Source organism: Ranitomeya variabilis, chromosome 7, assembly GCF_051348905.1.
Source record: "Ranitomeya variabilis isolate aRanVar5 chromosome 7, aRanVar5.hap1, whole genome shotgun sequence".
In the NCBI taxonomy this organism is placed as follows: domain Eukaryota; kingdom Metazoa; phylum Chordata; class Amphibia; order Anura; family Dendrobatidae; genus Ranitomeya; species Ranitomeya variabilis.
This window is the reverse complement of record NC_135238.1, coordinates 79,366,358-79,388,203: the sequence shown is the minus strand read 5'-3', so window position 1 is coordinate 79,388,203 and position 21,846 is coordinate 79,366,358. Positions and strand designations below refer to the sequence as shown.

The 21,846-nt window shown below is 43.2% G+C and overlaps 1 protein-coding gene and 1 long non-coding RNA gene across 4 annotated transcripts in view; one reads left to right on the top strand and one right to left on the bottom strand.

Moving 5' to 3' along the window:
* Nucleotides 1-21,846, top strand: part of CARD11 (caspase recruitment domain family member 11) — a 213,319-nt gene that overhangs the window by 52,860 nt on the left and 138,613 nt on the right. The gene's annotated exons all lie outside the window — the stretch shown is intronic.
* LOC143784994 (uncharacterized) lies at nt 1,408-4,021 on the bottom strand. Its single transcript, XR_013217938.1, has 3 exons — nt 3,920-4,021; nt 3,484-3,589; nt 1,408-1,575 (listed from the first exon to the last, which is right to left on the bottom strand). It is a non-coding gene; the product is annotated as an uncharacterized LOC143784994 (long non-coding RNA).

Below are 21,846 nucleotides of genomic sequence, written 5' to 3'. Positions count from 1 at the left end.
AGTGTACATACTTGCCATGATTGCTACCAGCATTCAAAGCTAGTTTTACCCGTTAAGGACCAGTAGATTTTTTTTCTCTTTTGTGCTTTAATTTTTTTCCTTGCCTTCTTCCAGGAGCCATAACATTTTTATTTTTCGTTTACATAGCCATATTTGGGCTTGCTTTTTGGTCGACCAATTTTTTGCACATTAGTGTAACCCCAGCCTTAATGCTATAAAAACAAAACCTGAAAATCGTTCCTCAGGTTGTGTTTTTATAGAATTAAAGCTGGAGTTACACTAGTGCATAAAAAATCGGTCCGATGTTGATCCAGAAAAGTAGGACGAGTATCATGTGAATTTCATGCAAGTACTTTGCGATTTTTATCAATTAGCATCCGTATGCAATCCATATTCAAAGCGTTTTTAACATCATCTTTACATACTGTAATCTCTATGTAATTTATAGATAGATTTTCTAACTAATAAAGCAATCTTATATAAAGATATAGATAGGTCATTAGATAGTAGTCCAAAAAAGGAAGCAGCACACCACTGTCTGTGAATAACGAGTTGCTTTATTTAGCCCACGATGGCGACGTTTCGGTTCAGTGTAACGAACCTTTTTAAAGCAGTCAACAAAGTGCACCGGACTATTTAAAGGATATGCATAATTGAAATATTTAACAACATTAGTACAAAAAGGGGACATTGCCCTTCAATATGTGAAATACAAAAAGTACAAAGCATTATACAGGTCAGCATGAATCACATAAAGTGCTGTGCAGATGTGTAAACATACAAAGGCACATACAGTGCGCATCAAAGCGCTAATTGACAATAAAAGCACAGATGTGTGGCATTCTAATGAATCAACTCCATGACCTACCCCATAGCATACGATGAGTCACGCATATAGTAGCGTCCTATAGCGCTGAATGCACATGTCAGGAAAAGCAATTCAAGTGTGATAATGAAAGTGCTTGCTAGCGCATGCGCAGTAGGAACTAAGCAAGTTCCGATGCCATATTGGTTAAAGGCAAACAAAGATAAAAATAAAGGAAATTTGCATGTCCGCATAACTTTTATTTGCGCACGTGCACTGACTGTTGTAAAAAATAGCGCTAGAAAAATCACAGACATGTAAAAAATGCGCTATTGTAAGAGACATACAACTGGAGATGTAAGATAAACAATGTTCACAATGTGTTGTATTCGTTCATTGTCCCACTTCATCAATAGGAGCAATGATAGAGGATTCCCCATTGTAATGGATGACATAAAGACTAAGGGTATATCTCAAAAGGGCAAGGACACCTGCCATTAGCTGGGGTTGGTGACCTGCCACATGAGAATGGGGGAGACAAAGAACCCCGTTAGAGACCCGTATCTCATCCCCAAATCTCTATTGGGCACAGTGCTCCCTAATGCCATCTAGTGCCTCAGAGCCATATATAGGGGACAACCTCATTTTAGATTGACAAAGATACAGTATTTCTCCAGAACAAAAGATAGAATATTTTCAAAAAATTACTGAACAATAGTCTTGCGCTTTCTTTTGCTGATGGGGCAAGCCATGGGTCTTGATTAGATGATCTGCAAAAAAGAAAGAAAAAAGCATTTTAGGAAATATCGGGAAATCTCTTGTGAAGGAAAGGGAATGCCAAAAATCCAGCACATGTCCTCAAAGGACCACTTGTATTTTAAAGTCCACATTTAATCCATATGGTTTCAGCGTATTTAATTTTCGTATCCAAAATAATTCCCTTGTTTTCAACATTTTAATACGATCACCCCCTCTTCTGAGGGGGGGAATATGCTCAATAATTCGAAATTTTAAGTCCCTTTCCGTATGGCCCTTCTCAATACAATGTTTTGGGACAGGCATATCAAGTTTCTTTTTCCTTATCGTATATCTATGATGGTTCACCCACGTTTTGAAGTCCCAAGAGGTTTCTCCCACACACCATAGCTTACATGGGCATTCCAAAAGATAAATTACGTAATCACTTGAACATGTAAGGTAATTTTGGATTGAAAATAGCTCATTGGTGATTTTTGGTGCCTAAAACTGTCACCTTTTAACATATTGTGACAATTAATGCAACCCAAACAGGGATAACAGCCCGTCCTACGTTTTCCCATGAGGGATGGTTGAATTAAAGTTTTTTTTAGATCCGATGTCCACATGGACAAGTCTATCCTTGATATTACCGGAGCATCTAAAAGATACCAGGGTAGGAGACTGAAATTCTTCTATTCCAGGGAGGCATTTGCCTAACATAGACCAATGTTTCCTCACTATTCCCACCACCCCGTTGCTCTCTTCACAGAAGGTGGTTACTAGTGGAATCCTAAACGGTTTGTCTTGCTTTGTGTTTTTAGTCAAAAGTTGGTCCCTGTTTATGGTCCTCACCCTATTAACACATTTTTCAAGGACTCTACCTGGGTAACTTCTTTGTTTAAATTTTGTTGTCATTTGGTTTAAAGATGATTCAAAATTAGTCTTATCACTAACTATTCTCTTTACTCTCAGGTATTGGCTGTATGGTAAAGCCTCAATTAGTCCCCTTGGATGTGAGCTTTCATATCTCAGTAAATTATTCTTATCTGTAGGTTTCACAAAAATTTATGTTGGGAAAATTTTATCATATTTTATAAGAACATCCAAGAATTGGATTTCTTTCCTTGAGTGGACTAAAGTAAACCGAATCTCCTGGTTTAGATTATTTGGAAAAAATGTAAAGCTCTCAAGTTCATCGAGCGTACCCTTCCATAAGAGGAAGACATCGTCTATGTATCTCCACCACCTGACAACATGCCTGAAATGGTGGGACACATAGACGAGGTCCTCCTCCATAGCCATCATTACTAGATTTGCATATGCAGATGCCATATTAGCACCCATTTCTGTACCCCTCTCTTGATTATAAAATTCATCCCGAAATAGAAAGTAATTATTCCTTAGTACAATTTCCAAAAGATTAAGAATAAAATATATGGCTTCAGGGGTGTAGTCAGTGCTCACAAATTTCCTTCGTATAGCCACCAATCCCAGATCATGACTGATTGAAGTGTATAAAGAGATGACATCAAAAGATGCCAATATGATGTCACATTCGACTATGACGTCGTTTAACTTACACTAGAAATCCGTTGTATCCTCTATAAAAGAGGAAGTTTGTCTGGAGAGTGGACCCAATATTTTATCAAGAAAAATGCCAATGTGATTAAAAATTGGGTCGCAGCCCAACACAGTCGATCTGCCGGGGGGGATTATCCAAGGATTTATGTATTTTTAGTAGTACATACTGTATATTACAGGTGTAATTGGTTTATCTACAATTAAATATTGATATAATTTTTCATCAATTATGTTTGATTGTTTCGCTTGATCTAATACCACCTTAATTTTTCTACCAATTTCAAATTTTGGATCACCCACAAGTTTCCCATAAACATTAGTGTTAGACAATTAACGTATAATCTCAGCTTCATATTTACAAGTATTCATGACGACGACACCACCCTTGTCAGCCGACTTGATGGTGATCTCGTCCTGTAACAATTCAGACAGGGCCAAATTCTCCTCTCGTGTCATATTCGGTTTCTGAAAAAAATCTTTGCTACATGTTCACTTCAAGCAATCAATGTCCCTATTAACAGCAGCAATGAAAGCATCAATTACAGGAACATTTATGACGGGTATGAAGTCACTTTTGTTACAGTGCATTAGGTCCCTAGAATTAAATACAGTACTAGGGGGAGTCAATTCCTTTGGACTCTGTGCATGCCAGTATTTCAATTTAATTGCTCTGAAAAATTTAAACAGTACAATTTCAAGTTGGAACCAGTCTACATGCTTATCTGGGCAAAAAGAGAGACCTTTACTTAAAATGCCCATTTGATTAGTGGATAAAGGTTTTTGAGACAAATTTACCACAGGATTAAGTCTTTTTTCCTCAAGTTGGTTGGTCGCTGTGGAAGCACATGTGTTTTCTGCTTTTTCTCTCTTTTTTCTACGCTGGTGCTTCCTGCCTCCTCTTCTGGTCCTCTTGCTTGGTTGTCCAGTGGATCCTCTAAAAAAAAACATTATTATCAAAAAATAAACGGTTTGAACAAAATTTCTCAGAGTTTTCAGTAATGGAAATTGCACCTTTTTCAGATTGAAATTTGTTATTATATGTGCCTCTTGTTACTCTTGAGCCTTCCTTTTGCCAATTATAGATTTTTCCAAAGCGGTAATCCTCGGCATCCCTAATTCCATTTCCTCCTCTTTATATCTTCCAATTCCTCCCTAGTTTTCTTTAAACGTATGTCAACCATATCTTTAAACTGTTTCCATGCATCATCATACAGTTGTTTTCCAAGATCAATTTCAACTTCAGCAATGACATTGAAAGGTCTTGGATTTCCTTTTGTAAAAATTCCATGTTAAGCAGCAAAATATCCATGGCAAATTTATTTGGCAATGCAAAAAAGTGTTCACAGAAGACATTATTAGAGGAAAAAAGATTGGGGCGTATGTTAGATCACAAGCCTCTGGTAATTCTTTTGTGTTTATAGTATTCTTTTAAAGACATTAAATGCAGTTGTGAGGTAATCAAACGTTTACTCTCATTGCCAAATTTTCGTTTCAAGTCCAATACTGAGGGTGTGCTTAAAAAATTAGCATCACCCTCTATACCTCCCAAGATTCTCTCCTCATCTTCAGGTGTGTAACAAAATATTTTAGACAAATCCATATCAGCACTTAATGTTGTCGTGGTAAAGAAAAAACTGAAAAAAAAAGGAGAAAAAGAAAAAAGCAAGAAAAATAACGAAAAAGTGCACGTTTCTATTGGTAATGTCAATACAAGAAATAGAAAAATAGAGCAGCACATTCAGCATGGAAAGAGTCTGGGTGCAATAGAGCTTCCACAGACATATACCAAACCTTGCATGTAGTAGTCCAAAAGAGGAAGCAGCACACCACTGTCTGTGAATAAGGAGCGGCTTTATTTAGCCCATGATGGCGTCGTTTCGGTTCAGTGTAGCGAACCTTTTTCAAGCAGTCAACAAAGTGCACAGGACTGAATATTTAAAGGATATGCATAATTAGAAATATTTAACATTAGTAAAAAAGGGGGACATTGCCTTTCAATATGTGAAATACAAAAAGTGCAAAGCATTATAAGGGTCAGCATGAATCACATAAAGTGCTGTGCAGATGTGTAAACATACAAAGGTACATACTGTGCGCATCAAAGCGCTAAATGACAAAAGCACAGATGTGTGGCATTCTAATGAATCAACTCCATGACCTACCCCATAGCATACGATGAGTCACGCATATAGTAGCGTCCTATAGCGCTGAATGCACATGTCAGGAAAAGCAATACAAGTGTGATAATGAAAGCGCTTACTAGCACAGTTTGTTCTGGAGAAATATCTATATCAATCAATGTGACCATAAGCACTGGCTTCTCCCCTTTTTTATTTTGACATTGGTTTGTGGCTGACCACCACTGTTGCCGTGCGCGCAGGGTTATGCACGCCATTCTTTCTGTGTTCATTGTGATTGATCTAGGCTGCTGTACACACATACCGCAGCCCTGCCCTTCCCTGCCCTAGGATCTGTTTGATTATGCACCTGTGTGTGGGCCTGTCTCATGCTTCATCTGTGGTGCTGGTTAGGCAGTGTGGAGGTTGGACCTGAAATGTCTATGTCCAGACCTGGTCAACCTTTATCTGCGCTTGCTCTTTCTGGCGCCATGGAGTGACTCAGAAATGCTTCAGATACAATTTGCATTTAATGTGGTCTTGTTTTTAATACATTTAGGAGGCCGTAATGGCACAGCGAATATAAAAAACGTAGAGTAGGACTGCCCCATTATGAGAATGCCTTGGTGTGGCGGGGTGGCTCAAAGAATTAATCAATTGTTGGCTAAATGTCTCATTTTGAAATACCATTAGAAATCAATATGTGCATGTACACTTTATGTATTGCGTTCTGACCATAAGCAGCGCTGGCTTCTCCCCTTTTTTATTTCTTCCCGAAACTGTTCCTTTCCCTCCAGACTGAACAGGGGCTGCCTGCCAGTGTATCAGCCAGTCCCGTGCACCCGCCAGTTCTCATCTCATCGTCAGCCAGTCCTGTTGCTCCTGTCAGTGTTCACCTCTACGTCACCTGGTCCAGTTGCACTTGCTTATGCCCATCTCTCCATCAGCCAGTCCAGTCTGTATTCGTGGTTCCTGTTCTCCTACTCCATTTGCCTGTGACTGTTGGACATTCCCTCATGCTGCCTCAGCTACTCATCCCTAGGGGGTCAGTTGCTACTGCCAGACGCCGCCCTGGAGTGGTACCTGGCAGCTACCTGTTGCACAAGCCTGACCTTGCCACTAGAGGCTCCAGCAAATGCATAGATAGCTACTTATTCACATCCCTCTAGGGTAAATGTGGTTTGTGGCACAGTGGGGCCACATTACTCGCTCATGCCATTCAGTCTGGGCACGAGCATTACAGTTGTGTTGAAAGGTGAAATTCTTGTTCAGTTTGCTGCAAAATTGATTGATATTTGGAACTGTTCATAAATTCCTCCACCTTGACTAAAGGTCCAGTTCCAAGTATAAAAAAAAATAGCCCGATGCATGTTGCTGCATCCACCATGCTTCACTTTGGATATGGTGTTCTTTTAGTGATGAGCAGTGTTGGCTTTACACCAAACATACCTTTTGGAATTATAACCAGAAAGTTCAACCTTGGTCCTGAGACCAAGAATGTCATCCCACGTGCTTGTGGAAACATTGATATAGTTATAGCAAACCGTAACCAGGCTTCAATGTTTTTCCTTGTCTTGCCACTTTACTACCACAGGCCAGAAATATTAAGAATACAGGAGATTGTTGTCACATGCAGTACACAACCAGTACTTGCCAGAAATTCCTGCAACTCCTTTAATGCTGCTGCAGGCCTCTTGGCAGTCTCCTGGACTAACTTTCTTCTTGTGTTTTCATCAATTTTTAAGGGGCGTCCAGTTATAAAAAATGTTTCTACTGTATCAAATTTAAGCCACTTCTTGATGGCTTTCTTCACAGTGTTCCATGTTATTACATCTAATGCCTTGGAAAAATCTTTGTATCCTCCACTGATAGCATTCAGCAATGAGATCGCTTTGTTGTGCTATAAGCTTTTTATTGCTTTTGCTGTAAAATGCAACTTTGTAAAATGTTAGAAAAATCCTATTAAAATAGCTGAACTTTATATGGGCTTCAGAATAGAAAAAGAATTGCTGTAAATGATGACAACTGTGCACTAATTACCGTATTTTTCGGACTATAAGAGGCACCGGACAATAAGACGCACCACAAATTTTCAGAAGGAAAATGGGGAAAAAAATGAATGCGTCAAATGGGGGTCCATCTTACAGTCCTGAATTCAGCTAACCCAGGGAGTGATCGGCAGCGCTTGTGGAACGGAGTCACAGGGAGTGTTTGGTGGTCCGGCGATATAACCCAGACTTATGCACTGATTTGGTGGTGTTCAGCGGTGCGGGGGGCTACAGCAGCATTTTGTTAAAGCCTAGAGCCCCCGCACATCCTTTGCTGCAATGTGGTGGACTCTGGGAAATCCCATTCCAGTGCTGCAGGTTCGGCGGTGTGCAGGGGCTACGGCGACATTTTGTGAAAGTCTGAAGCCCCTGCACTTCTATTTCCTCAATGCTGTGGCCCCTGGAAAAATGGCTGCCGGAGGCGGTGCATGCGCAGATTGAGATCTCGGCAACAAGACCTCGTCCCAAGATTTCGGGAGACGAGATCTCGGAACCAAGTTCTGAATCTGCGCATGCACCGCCTCCGGTGGCCATTTTCCCAGAAGCCAGATTGATTCCCCAGGCGCAGATTGAGATCTCGGGAGACGAGATTTCGGAGCCGAGATCTTAATCTGTGCATGCGCCGCCTTCAGTGGCCATTTTCGCGGAGGCCACAGCATCAAGGCAATAGAAGCACGGGTGCTTTCACAAAATGTCGCCGGAGCCCCCGCACCACCGAGCACCGCCGAACCTGCCACACCAGCCGCACCAGGCTGGGATGGGAATGAGATCATCGCCCTGCAGCGTCAGACCACCGGAAGAATCACCCGACTTCTGCTACCACCATGATAACTGTAAGTACACTCCGACTATAAGACGAACTCTCGGTTTTGGGGGAAAAAAGTGCTTCTTATAGTCTGAAAATACGGTACTATTTACCAGTTTAAAGGGAACCTATCACCCCGTTTTTTAAAGATTAGATAAAAATAGTGTGAAATAGGGGCAGAGCTGGGCTTTACATTACTGCCTTTTTGGTGCCTTTACACCCCCGTTAGGCTGCCGAAATACCTTTGTGAAGTGGCCGTTTTGTCCTGTCACTCAAGTTGGTCAGGTCGGATGGGCGTGGTCACAGCGCTGTTTCTCCCCCAGATCAGGCTCATCATTACGTTGGTGGCGTAGTGGTGTGCGCATGTCCAAGGTCCCGAATCCTGCACAGGGGTGTGAAAATAGCAGCGATGTCCGTTATTCCATTGGTGGTCGGTGGGCGTGGCCATCTTGCTTTGGCCGCGCGTGCGCAGAAGCGGCGCTCTGCTGGCCGCGGCTTCAGGAAAATGGCCGCGGGCATCCGCGCGTGCGCAGATGGCTATCGCGGCGGCCATTTTCGTGAAGCAGAGATGCGAACTCTGCATCTCGGCTTCACGAAAATGGCCGCCGCGATAGCCATCTGCGCACGTGCGGATGCCCGCGGCCATTTTCCTGAAGCCGCGGCCAGCAGAGCGCCGCTTCTGCGCACGCGCGGCCAAAGCAAGATGGCCGCGCCCACCGACCACCAATGGAATAACGGAGATCGCTGCTATTTTCACACCCCTGTGCAGGATTCGGGACCTTGGACATGCGCACACCACTGCGCCACCAACGTAATGATGAGCCTGATCTGGGGGAGAAACAGCGCTGTGACCACGCCCATCCGACCTGACCAACTTGAGTGACAGGACAAAACGGCCACTTCACAAAGGTATTTCGGCAGCCTAACGGGGGTGTAAAGGCACCAAAAAGGCAGTAATGTAAAGCCCAGCTCTGCCCCTATTTCACACTATTTTTATCTAATCTTTAAAAAACGGGGTGATAGGTTCCCTTTAAATGTGATTGGATAATTCTGAGCACAACCACATCCCCAATAATAAGATGGTGTTCATGGTTATGCAAACAAATTTTTTTAGTTTTGTTATTTTTAATTCTCCCTATAAATGATTTCAGTTTGCTTCTCAATTTATTTGCAGAGAATATGGGTGACATTAATGATAGAAACAGTTCTGAGATTATTCTTCTTGGTATGATTTTTTAAAATAGTAAAAACTTGGCATTTTAACAGTATTTGTATGTGAAACTAGATGCAGAGGGGTAAAAAAAGGAGGAAAGGTAAAAAAAGGTAGAAAGATTGAAAAAAACAAAAACTCCTTCATATTGGTTAGTCTGTACCTTAACAATAAACACGTATTTATTGTGCTTTGCGAAAAATAATGCAGTTGTAGGAATAAACCTTTAAGACATGTAACCACTTCTCTAATTTCTTCAAAGTCCCTTGCAAACCCAAGGCAGGCTTATAGACACGCAAGAAGCAGTAATAATGAAAACACTACTAATATTAATCATTATATTGATAACATTGAGTAGAACAGGTCCATCGAGGAAATCAGATTGCATTTGGCAATAGAAGTCAATGAGTACGAGAAAAAAAATCACACAGCATTCCAATTTTTACACAGCGATGTCCTTTGAAAAAATGGTAATTTTTCTGCAACGTACAGTAAAAACACAGCGGGACCCGACAGGGTAGAATAAATAGATTACATACAGTATATACACATAGGGCTCTGGCAAAAATTAAGAGACCACTGCAAAATTTTCAGTTTGTCTGATTTTTCTCTTTATAGGTATATTTTTGAGTAAAATGTAAATTGTTCTTTTATTCTATAAACTTCTGACAACATGTCTCCGAATTTCCAAGTAATAATATTTGTAATTTTTTTTTTAAAAGGAGAAATGGTCAAAATTTTACCAAAAAAAACAAAACAGGGCTTTCAGACCTCAAATAAGGCAAAGAAAACAAGTTCATAATCATTTAGAAACAACAATACTAATGTTTTAACTCAGGAAGAGATCAGAAATCAATATTTTGTGGAATAACCATGATTTTTAATCACAGCTTTCATGCGTCTTGGCATGCTTTCCACCAGTCTTTCACACTGCTTCCGGTGCAAAACTTTAGCAGTTCTTCTTTGCTTGATGGCTTGTGACTATCCATCATCCTTTTGATTACATTCCAGAGGTTTTCAATGGGGTTCAGGTCTGGAGATTGGGCTGGCCATGACAGGGTTTTGATGTGGTGGTCTCTTAATTTTTGCCAGAGCTGTAGAATAGATAGATATAAATATGTCAGTGACTTATACAGTTAGTGCAGTGTGTGCACCTTACTGTACATGTATCTGATTATTACATTTTTTTCTGAATACAATGGTGTGGGCTCCTGTATAATTTTCTTAACCAGCAGAGAGAAAGCCGACGGCTGGGGACAGGTTAATAATATCAGCTCACAGCTGCATACTTAGCCTTTTCTAGCTATTAAAATGGGGGACCTAAAAAAAATGATGTAGGGTCCCCCTATAATTAATTAACAGCAAGGCAAGGCAGACAGCTGGAGGCTGATATTAATAGCCTAGGGAGGGACCATAGATATTGCCCCCCCCCGCAGCTAAAAACATCTGCTCTCAGCCGCCCCAGATAAGGCGCATCTATAAGATGTGCCAATTCTGAAACTAAGGCTGCTTTCACACTAGCATCGGTACGGGCCCGTCACAGTGCGTCGGGCCAACGTACCGACGCATGCTGTGAAATAAATGCCCGACGTGGGCAGCGGAAGCAGTCTTACGACGCTTCCGCTGCCCCATTGCAAGGTCCGGGGAGGAGGGGGTGGAGTTTCAGCCACGCATGCACGGTCAAAGATGGCAGACTTGACGCACAAAAAAATGTTACATGTAACTTTTTTTGTGCCGGCGGTCCGCCAAAACACGATGCAATGTGGCAATACGTCGCAATGCGTCGGTAATGTAAGTCTATGGGGAAAAAACGCATCCTGCAGACAGCTTTGCAGGATGCATTTTTTCTCCTGAACCACGCATTGTGACGTATTGCAAACAACACTAGTGTGAAAGTAGCCTTAGCCTTGCTCTTTCAACTTGCCCTAGTGTGGTGGCAAGTGAGATGATAGTTGGGGGGGGTTGATGTCCTCTTTGTATTGTCAGGTGACATCAAGCTTAGAGGTTAGTAATGGAGAGATGTTTATAGGATGCCCCATTACTAACCCCATAGTTATATTGTATAAAAACACACACAGCAAGAATAAAGTCCTTTCATTGAAATAATGATACAGACTCCTTTTAATCAATCTTAATTAAACCATAGTTATGGCATCCCCCATTCCAGTGAAGCCATTGTCCCCGTAGGAGAATTAAAATAATAAACAACAATATTCGTAACCTGCAGCTGAGAAGATAATAATCCATTTTTCCCACAACGGGTCTCACTCTGCTACATCTAGATGGCAGGTTGCATGAAGCGACTATACAGCCTGCCATGCAGCAGAGACAATAATAATCTTAATAATAATAATCTTTATTTTTATATAGCACTAACATATTCCGCAGCGCTTTACAGTTTGCACACATTATCATCGCTGTCCCCGATGGGGCTCACAATCTAAATTCCTTACTAGTATGTCTTTGGAATGTGGGAGGAAACCGGAATACCCGGAGGAAACCCATGCAAATACGGGGAGAACATACAAACTCCTTGCAGATGTTGTCCTTGGTGGGATTTGAACCCAGGACCCCAGCGCTGCAAGACTGCAGTGCTATCCACTGAGCCACCGTGCTGCCTCCATGCTGTCCAGACAATGAGCAGCATCTGCTACTGCTGCTCAGTGTCTCACGGTGAACTACTATGACTTGACTGACTTTTGAGCACCGTTACAAATTTCCCACGGCGCTTGCGCTTAAGTCAGTTAGGTGAAGTGAGTTCATTGACTGTGAACTCCCAGGACCTTTCTGAAGGCATCGCAAGGGTGAGAACATTATCACACTCATGGTGATGTCAGTCAGGTCGGTTTTTCATCTATCTATCTATCTATCTATCTATCTATCTATCTATCTATCTATCTATCTATCTATACGTGTTTTGAAGAATATTTCCTTTGAAAACTATATGGAAATGACATATAGAATTGTTCTATGTAAAAGCTCATGTTAAAATCGCATTGCAAGCGGATAATTAAAAGCTTTGCAGGTGTCGCTAATCAAGCCCTGCAGAATTGGGATTTAACCCTGTCCTACCTCACTTTTGCTACAATGGTTAGTACAGCATTCCGCAATAACACACCATCCCATATGGTTTGCACTTCATTTGTGTTGCATCAGGACAGTAACGTAAAAAACGCCTCTGGGCTATTTGACCAAGAAAAAGACAAATGGAGTGCTGTGTCAGATGACATGGTCTCCACAGTCACCGGACCTCAACTCAATTGACATAGTGTTGGATGAGTTGTGTCATACACGTGGATCATGGACCCACTGCATCTCTGCAAGGAGGAAGGAGAGGGAACAGGCAGGGGTGCCAGCATTATTATTACTATTATTATTAGACATTTTTATAGCGCCATTTTTCCATGGCGCTTTACATGTGAAAAGGGGCAAATATAGACAAGTACAATAAACATGAGCAAAAACAAGGCACACACAAGTACAGAAGGAGAGAGGACCCTGCCTGCGAGGGCTCACAGTCTACAGGGGATGGGTGAGGAACACTAGGAGAGGGTAGAGCTGGTCGTGTGGCGGTACAGCAGACTAAGGATCACTGCAGGCTGTAGGTTTGTCGGAAGAGGTGGGTCATCAGGTTCTTTTTGAAGGTTTCCGTGGTAGGCAAGAGTCTGATGTTTTGGGGTAGAGAGTTCCAGAGTATGCGGGAAGCACGGGAGAAGTCTTTTATGCGGTTGTAGGAAGAAGAGATGAGAGGGGAGTAGAAGAGGAGATCTTGAGAGGATCGAAGGTTGCATGTAGGTAAGTACCGGGAGACCATGTTAAAGATGTATGGAGGAGACAGGTTGTGGATGGCTTTGTACGTCATAGTTAGGGTTTTGAACTGGAGCCTCTGGACAATAGGAAGCAATTGAAGGGCATGGCATAGGGGAGAGGCTGGGGAATAGTGGGGAGACAGGTGGATTAGTCAGGCAGCAGGGTGTAGGATGGATTGGAATGGTACCAGAGTGCTAGAGGGGAGGCCAGAGAGTAGGAGGTTGCAGTAGTCGAGGCGGGAGATGATAAGGGCATGCACTAGTGTTTGTGGTCAAGGAATGCACGGATCCGGGAAATATTTTTGAGTTTGAGACAGCAGGAGGAGGCAAGGCTTGGATATGTGGCTTGAAGGAGAGGGCAGAGTCGAGACTCACGGTGAGGCACCGAGCATGCAAGACTGAGGAAAGTGAGCAGCCATTGACATTGATGGATAGGTTTGGTGGAGGGGTAGAGTGAGAAGGGGGAAAGATGTTGAATTCTGTTTTGTCCATATTCAGTTTTAGAAAGTCAGCAGAAAAGAAAGCTGAAATAGCAAACAGACATTGTGGGATTTTGGTCAGTAAGGAGGTGAGGTCAGGTCCAGATAGGTAGATCTGCGTGTCATCGGCGTAGAGGTGATACTGCAAACTGTGGGATTCTATGAGCTGTCCCAGGCCAAAGGTGTAGATGGAGAAGAGTAGAGGTCCTAGAACTGAGCCTTGGGGAACACCGACAGACAGGGGGCGAGGTGCGGAGTTGGTGTGCGAGAGAGACAGTACCCCCCTACTTACACCCCCTTTTCTTCAAGCTCGCAAAAAAACTTGGTAGAAGAAGTGAGGCGTCAATATTCACCTTGGACTCCCACAATCTCTCTTCAGGGCCATATCCTCTCCAGACCATTAGACCTATGGGCCTCAAGGGCACAGGAGTGGAAGATAGAGCCTGTTCAATTACAAGAATTAAAGATACCTTCTCTGTGTCCATCTTCAATTCAGTGTCCAGGTTGATACATCTTTGAGGGGGAGAGGACCCCATTTACAGTCCAATGGACCCTGATTCCTGTTCGGGCCTAATTCTCCCCAGATCACCAGAAAAGAGCTTTTACCTTCGGGCCTCAGTACCAAAGGAGTAGGAGAGAAGACTTGTTCTAGGGAAAGAATTGAAGATATTTTCTCCTGGTCTATCTTCAATTAGGGTAATGAGGTGATACATTTTTGAGGAGGTGAGAATCCTGGTGGAATGTCAATGGAACCATAGTACGGTCTGTGAGGAAGAAACATCTTTGCTGCTTTCCCATTGAAGATATCAGCACATGACCAACGTGCATCACCGTCGGCCAGACTAGGCATACAGGGACATTTCTCATGACAAGACTGTCTGCAATGAAGCACCTTACCAGATCTCCAGTCTAGGACAGGCTCATGAGTATGAACACCCAGGGGTAGTAAGCACAACACACCAAGCCGCACATAAAAAGCAATCTTCATATTTATATGCAGCATTCCTACCAGAAGTTTCACCTGCTCAGTAACAACTTGAATAACCGGATAGGACCTTACCCTCTACTGGTGGCACCATCAAAGGGTTGTGGAGGCGACGGATGGAAATCTGACATCAATCCACCACGGCTTGCTGCAAGAAATCGGAGTCAAAGAGTCGAGGTAAGCGGTCTCGATGAACCGGAGCCCTCCACATGATACAGGAACCGTCAATGGCGCAGAAGTATTACTCTCGCCTAGGGCAGCCTCTCCAACAGATCCTAGGCTTTGTTTTCTCAGGTTTGTAAGGACAACTAGAAATTAAATACTAGTTCCTGGAAGGAATGAGCCAAACGAGGCTGTTTCCTCTCACACATCACCTCTCTGGTCTGTTCCTAGAACTTGAGAAAGGAAGATGCAGCAGAAGACTCACAACCTGGCTCATCGAAAACCTTACGGAAGGCCACCAGGGAGGCCTGAAGATGTGAGGTCATGAGGTCCCTTCTCTTCCATACGGAATTGAAGCACGCAAGGGCCCCTCCTGCTAGGTAGGAAATTAGGAATACCACAGAGAGAAACTGATGGGCCAATAATTCGTAATGCTGCATGCACCATTTTATGTAAATTGTCTCTTCAGAAATGAAGAAGACTAGAACTCTAGTTCCACCTACTGGAAGTAGCAATCCTAAAAGTCAATATTGACCCTCTAATGATGCTTGCCACATGACTTAGGATAAAAGCCAAAACCAAAATTTCAATTTACAAACACTGTGTTTTGGGATATTGTCCCTTGCCTATGCAAAGTGTGAAATCTGGTTTGGCTGGGTGAGCTGCATCTGACATGTCAAACTTCATATGCCAAGGTGAGGAGCCCTTTAAGCCTTGCAATGCTCCTCTGGGAAATATGCAAGTTTGTTCTTCAGACATGTGGCACAGATGTGGCAAGGCTCATTAGAGGGTCAATATTTACATTTAGGATTGCTACTTCAAATAGGTGGCTCTAGAATTGTAGTCCTTTTACTCTCTGAAGAGACAATTTGCAAGGCTTAAAAGTCTCCTCACCTTGGCATGTCAGGCTTGACATGACAGTCTTCGCAAGGAGACACGTTACTCCATGCACTAGTTTAGAAACCCATGGCACTGCTTAGAATCCCCGTCATAATGTGACAAAGCACGCAGAATGGATTCAGCTCCAGGAGAAAAGTTGCAGGCTGAGAACCCTCTTACGAGGTTGCTACAACTTGGGCTGGGGCGAATGAAGCAGTCGTCGTCACAGCATCCAACCGGGTATGCACAGTTCACAGATAGGACAACATTTTTCGTGCTGATCTTGCTGACAGGTAAACTCTTGGTATAGCTCAGAGGAAAAAGGGGTTAGAGGGCTCCATGCCCTGACCAAACTGTCCCACACGTGAATCGTGGACCCACTGTGCCACGATCTGGGCTTACCTAGGAGGGGCGTCGCTAAGCGGCTACCTAGTGTTCACTAGAGCTTATGATTATGGAGTTAGACTTAAGCTGCAGGTAGCTGCCAGGTACTACTCTTAAGCAGTCCCCGATTCTGCAGTTGCTGACCCCAGGGGTCAGGATCGCTGACACGGACACAGGCTCTGAGTCATTGGCAGGACATGATTCGCACACTGTTCAGACAACACGGGTTATGGATCACCGGACAGGACGGACACAGATTCGGAGTCACTGGCAGGACAGGATTTGGGCACTGTTCAGACAGCAACGGGTTCTGGGTCTCCGGCAGGATGGAGACAGATTCGGAGTCACTAGCAGGACAGGATTCGAATACTGGAACAGGCTCTGACAGTACGGACTATGGAACACTAACCAGTACAGACACTGGTGCTGGTTCACATATCGTTGGAATGGTTACAACTTTGTATACTGCCAGAGCAGTGTCAGGGTTCAGGTTCCGCAGGTACGGTGTCAGGCTCAGGTACCACAGGAGTGGTGTAAAGCTCAGGTACTGCATTAGCGGTATCAGGCTTAAATACTGCAGGAGTGGTGTCAGGCTCAGATACTGCCAATGTGGCTTCAGGGTTCAGGTACTGTGGGTGCAGCTTCAGGCTTCAGGTACCGCAGGTGCGGTGTCAGGCTCAGGTACCACAGGAGTGGTGTAAGGCTCAGGTACAGCAGGAGCGGTATCAGGCTTAAGTATCACAGGAGTGGTTTGAGGCTCAGATACTTCAGGTGTGGCTTCAGGGTTCAGGTACCGCAGGTGCAGCTTCAAGCTCAGATACCACAGATATTATTATTATTATTATTTATTGTTATAGCGCCATTTATTCCATGGCGCTTTACAAGTGAGGAGGGGTATACATAATAAAAACAAGTACAATAATCTTAAACAATACAAGTCATAACTGGTACAGGAGGAGTGAGGACCCTGCCCGCGAAGGCTCACAATCTACAAGGGATGGGTGAGAATACAGTAGGTGAGGATAGAGCTGATCGTGCAGCGGTTGGTCAGATACAGTGTCAGGATTCACGTACTGCCAGAGTGGTGTCAGGATTCAGGCACTGCAGGGGCAACTTCAGGGTTCATGTACTGCAGGTGCAGTGTCAGGGTTCACGTACCGCCAAAGTAGTATCAGGATTCAGGTACCGCAGGTGCGGTGTCAAGATTCACATACCATCGGATCGGTGTCAGGATTCAGATACTGAAAGTGCAGCTTCAGGGTTTAGGCACCGCAGGTGCGACTTCAAGGCTGGGGTACCGCCAAAGCAGCTTAACGGTTCGGGACTATGCAACATGAGGTATCAGAAAAGATTCAGACACATACAATACAGGGGAAGGGGACCTGGCAACTCACTAGTTGCACAAGACTACTGAATGAAGAACATTGCTCAGGCACCTCCCTACTGGGAAGCGTGAGTTATACACAGTGGCTTGCAAAAGTATTCACCCCTTTGGCATTTTACCTATTTTGCTACATTAAAACATGTTTTTAATTTTTTTAATTCTATTTGTGTGTGATGTGGTGAAGTGAGAAATATATAGGCATACATTAAATTTATGGGATCAAATAACTAAAAATTGGCGTGTGCATATGTATTCACCGCTTTTGCGATGAAGCCCCTAAAAATTTCTGGTGTAAGCAATAACCTTCAAAAGTCACATGCTTAGTGAAAGGAAGTCCACCTGTGTGCATTCTAAGTGTCACATGGTCTGTCAGTATATACACACCTTTTCAAAAAGGCCACAGAAGCTACAACACCATTACGCAAGAGGCACCACTAACCAAACAACACCATGAAGACCAAAGAGATCTCCAAACAAGTCAGGGACAAAGTTGTTAAGGAGTACAAGTCAGGGCTGGGTTACAAAAAAAATCCCAATCTCTTACGATTTACCGGAGCACGATTAAATCAATTATCATCAATTGGAAAGAACATGCTACCACAACAAACCTGCCAAGAGAGGGCCGTCCACCAAAACTCTCAGCCCAGGCAAGGAGGGCGTTAATCAGAGAGGCAGCACAGAGACCAAAGGTAACCCTGAAGGAGCTGCAGATTTCCCAAGCAGAGACTGGAGCATCTGTCTATACCATCACAATAAGCCATACACTCCATAGAGCTGGCCTTTATGGAAGAGTGGGCAGAAAAAGGTTTTTACTTACAAAAAATTGTAAGGCTTTTGAGTTTGAGAAGACATATGGGAGACTCTCCAAATGTATGGATGAAGGTGCTGTGATCAGATGAAACCAAAATTGAACTTTTTGGCCACCAAGATAAACGCTATTTCTGGTGCCAAACCAAAACAGCTCATCACCCCAAGAACACCATCCCCACAGTGAAACATGGTGTTGGCAGTATCATGCTGTGGGGATGTTTATCAGCAGCCAGGGTATGGAAAATGGTCCGAGCTGAGAGGAAGATGGATGGTGTGAAATACATGGATATTCTTAAGCAAAACCTGTTTCAGTATGCCAGTGATTTGAAACTGAGACAGATAGGTTCACCTTCCAACAAGACATTGACCCAAAGCATACTGCTATAGAAACACTCAAGTGATTTAAGAAGAAACATGTAAATGTTTTGGAGTGGCCTAGTTAAAGGCCAGACCTTAATATAATTGAATATCTGTGGCCAGACTTGAAGATTGCTGTTCAGCACAGGAAACCATTTAACTTGAAGGATCTGGAGCAGTTTTGAAAAATTGGCAAAAATCCAAGTGGCAAGATGTGGAAAGCTCATAGAGACTTATCCAACGCAACTTGCAGTTATAATTGATGCAAAATGAGGATCTACAAAGTACTGACTTTACATAGTTACATAGTTACATAGTTATTAAGGTTGAAGGAAGACTTTAAGTCCATCTAGTTCAACCCATAGCCTAACCTAACATGCCCTAACATGTTGATCCAGAGGGGCTGAATAGTTATGAACTTTAAAGTTTTCAGTTATTTTATCCTATTTGTTGTTTGCTTAAAAAAAAGAAAAACAAATGTTCACAGTTGTACGCATGTTCTTTACATAAACTGATGCAAGCCCTCAAAAAATAACAGTGACATTCCAGGTTGTCAGGTACCAAAACATGAAAAATGGCAAGGGTGTGAATACTTTCACAAGCCACTCTACTTGATGCCTCCCAGCTATTGTATGGGGGCATGTCCAAAGTGAGAACGCTGCCCCTTTAATAATTTGAGCCACCAGGAGGCCTGCATGGCATACGCAAGCTCAGGGGAACCATGGCAGGTAACAAGGACGCTACCACACAGCCAGGGCAGTGAGTATTTCGATGTCCCTGTTGGGAGAAGGGAGAGGAAATACAAATTATTGTTACAAGTTAGACTGGCTCAGTGATCGTACTCAAAGAGGGGTAATAAATGGTTGCACATCCAGTTGGAAGAGTCTTTCAACTGGGGTACCACAAGGCTCGGTCCTGGATCCAGTGTTGTTCAATATTTCTATAAATAATCTAGAAAAAGAAATTAAAGCTAAACTAATTAAATTTGCAGACATTGCAAAGCTAGGAGGAATAACTAACACTAGAGCAGACTAAGAAAGGATTCAAAAGGATTTAGATGAGATTCAACAATGTGTAGTGACTAATGTATTTAACAGGGAGAAATGCAAGATCCTACATTGGGGCAAGAAAAATGAAAATTACATCTACAGAATGAGAAGATTTGAACTAAGCAACAACATGTCTGAAAAAGAATTGGGTATACTAATAGATCACAAACTGCTCATTAGTCAACAGTGTGATACAGCAGTAAAAAAGGCAAGCACAGTTCTGGGCTGTATTATGAGAAGCATAGCGTCTAGAGCACGTGAGGTAATTATCCCCCTCTAGTCCTCCTTGGCCAGACTTCATCTGGAAAACTGTGTACAATTCTGGGCACCACATTTTTATAAAGTCATCGAAAAGCTGGAGCAATTTCAGAGTAGAGCTACCAAGATGGTGAGTGGACTGCAAACTATGTCCTACAAGGAACAATTAAAGGATCTGGGAATGTTTAGCTTGCATAAAAGAAGGCTAAGAGGAGACTTAATAGCTGTCTACAAATATCTGAAGGGATGTCACAGTGTAGACGGATCATCATTATTCTCATTTGCACATGGAAACATGAGAAGCAATGGAATGAAACTGAAAGAGAGAATATACAGATTAGATATTAGAATTTTTTTTTACCAGTGAGGGTGATCCTTGAGTGGAATAGGCTGCCACAAGAGGTGATGAGTTCTCCTTCAAAGATAGTCTTCAAACAGGGGCTGGACAGACATCTATCTGAGATGGTGTAGTGAATCCTGCATTAAGCTCAAATTTGTACACGATGACCCTGGTTGTCCCTTCCATTTCTAACATTCTATGATTCTTTGACTGCGGAATGAATCCAAAGCAGCCATCAATTCATCAACTCCTCTGGGAACTCCTTCACGACTGTTGGAAAGCCATTCGAGGTGACTACCTGACAAAGTTTTTTGAGAGAATGCCACAATGGTGTAAAGCTATTATTAAAGGAAAGGGGGCTACTTTGTGAAATCTAAAATTGATCACATATTCTAGTTTTTTTTCCTCCATACGTGTTCTTTTGTGGTTTTGCTGCCTTCATCCTGAATCTGAAATGTGTACATTCCAATCCATTTCAAAGAAAAATATACCTTTCTGCAATAATCAGCCTGGCTCTAATTCATGCTGTTAGTAGTTTGGGCAGCATGAAATCAGTGACAGGTTCCCTTTAATTATTTAGGCAATTGAAATATTATGCAACAAATCCAACATATAACTTTACCATAACTAATTATTACTAGGTAAATAAGGAGTTAATTTTTCAATTTCCAAAATCTTTACTCTCTATTTTACTTTATACTACCTTCTTGGACTTCTCACCCCAACTGTGACATAGCTACGCCTTTGTCTCACCCCTCTGCTTATGACATACCCCCTGGCTTTCGACCACGGATTCCTAGACTTGCCCACTTAAAGGGAACCTGTCACCACGTTTTTGGAAGATGGGATAAAAATAGCGTTAAATAGGGGCAGAGGTGGGCGTTACATTAGTGTGTGTGTTATGCGTTTATTACCCACCTAAGTTGCCGAAATAACTTTGCAAAGTCTCCGTTTTCGCCTGTCAATCAGGCTGGTCAGGTCACATGGGCGTGGTGTCTTCACCCAGATTTGGCGTAGTTTTCCGTTGGTGGCGTAGTGGTGTGCGCATGCCCAAAGTCCGGAATCCTCTTCCAGGGGATTTAAAATAGCGCGGTGTTCGTTATTGCATTGGTGATCGGTGGGCGCGGCCATCTTCCTTTGGCCGCGCGTGCGCAGAAGCGGCGCTCTGCTGGCCGCGGCTTCAGGAAAATGGCCGCGGGATGCCGCGCGTGCGCAGATGGAGATCGCGGCGGCCATTTTCCTGAAGCCGCGGCCAGCAGAGCGCCGCTTCTGCGCACGCGCGGCCAAAGGAAGATGGCCGCGCCCACCGATCACCAATGCAATAACGATCACCGCGCTATTTTAAATCCCCTGGAAGAGGATTCCGGACTTTGGGCATGCGCACACCACTACGCCACCAACGGAAAACTACGCTAAATCTGGGGGAAGACAACGCCCATGCGACCTGACCAGCCTGATTGACAGGCGAAAACGGAGACTTTGCAAAGTTATTTCGGCAACTTAGGTGGGTAATAAACGCATAACACACACACTAATGTAACGCCCACCTCTGCCCCTATTTAACGCTATTTTTATCCCATCTTCCAAAAACGTGGTGACAGGTTCCCTTTAACGGCTTGTCTGCATACATGGATTGGCCAATTTAT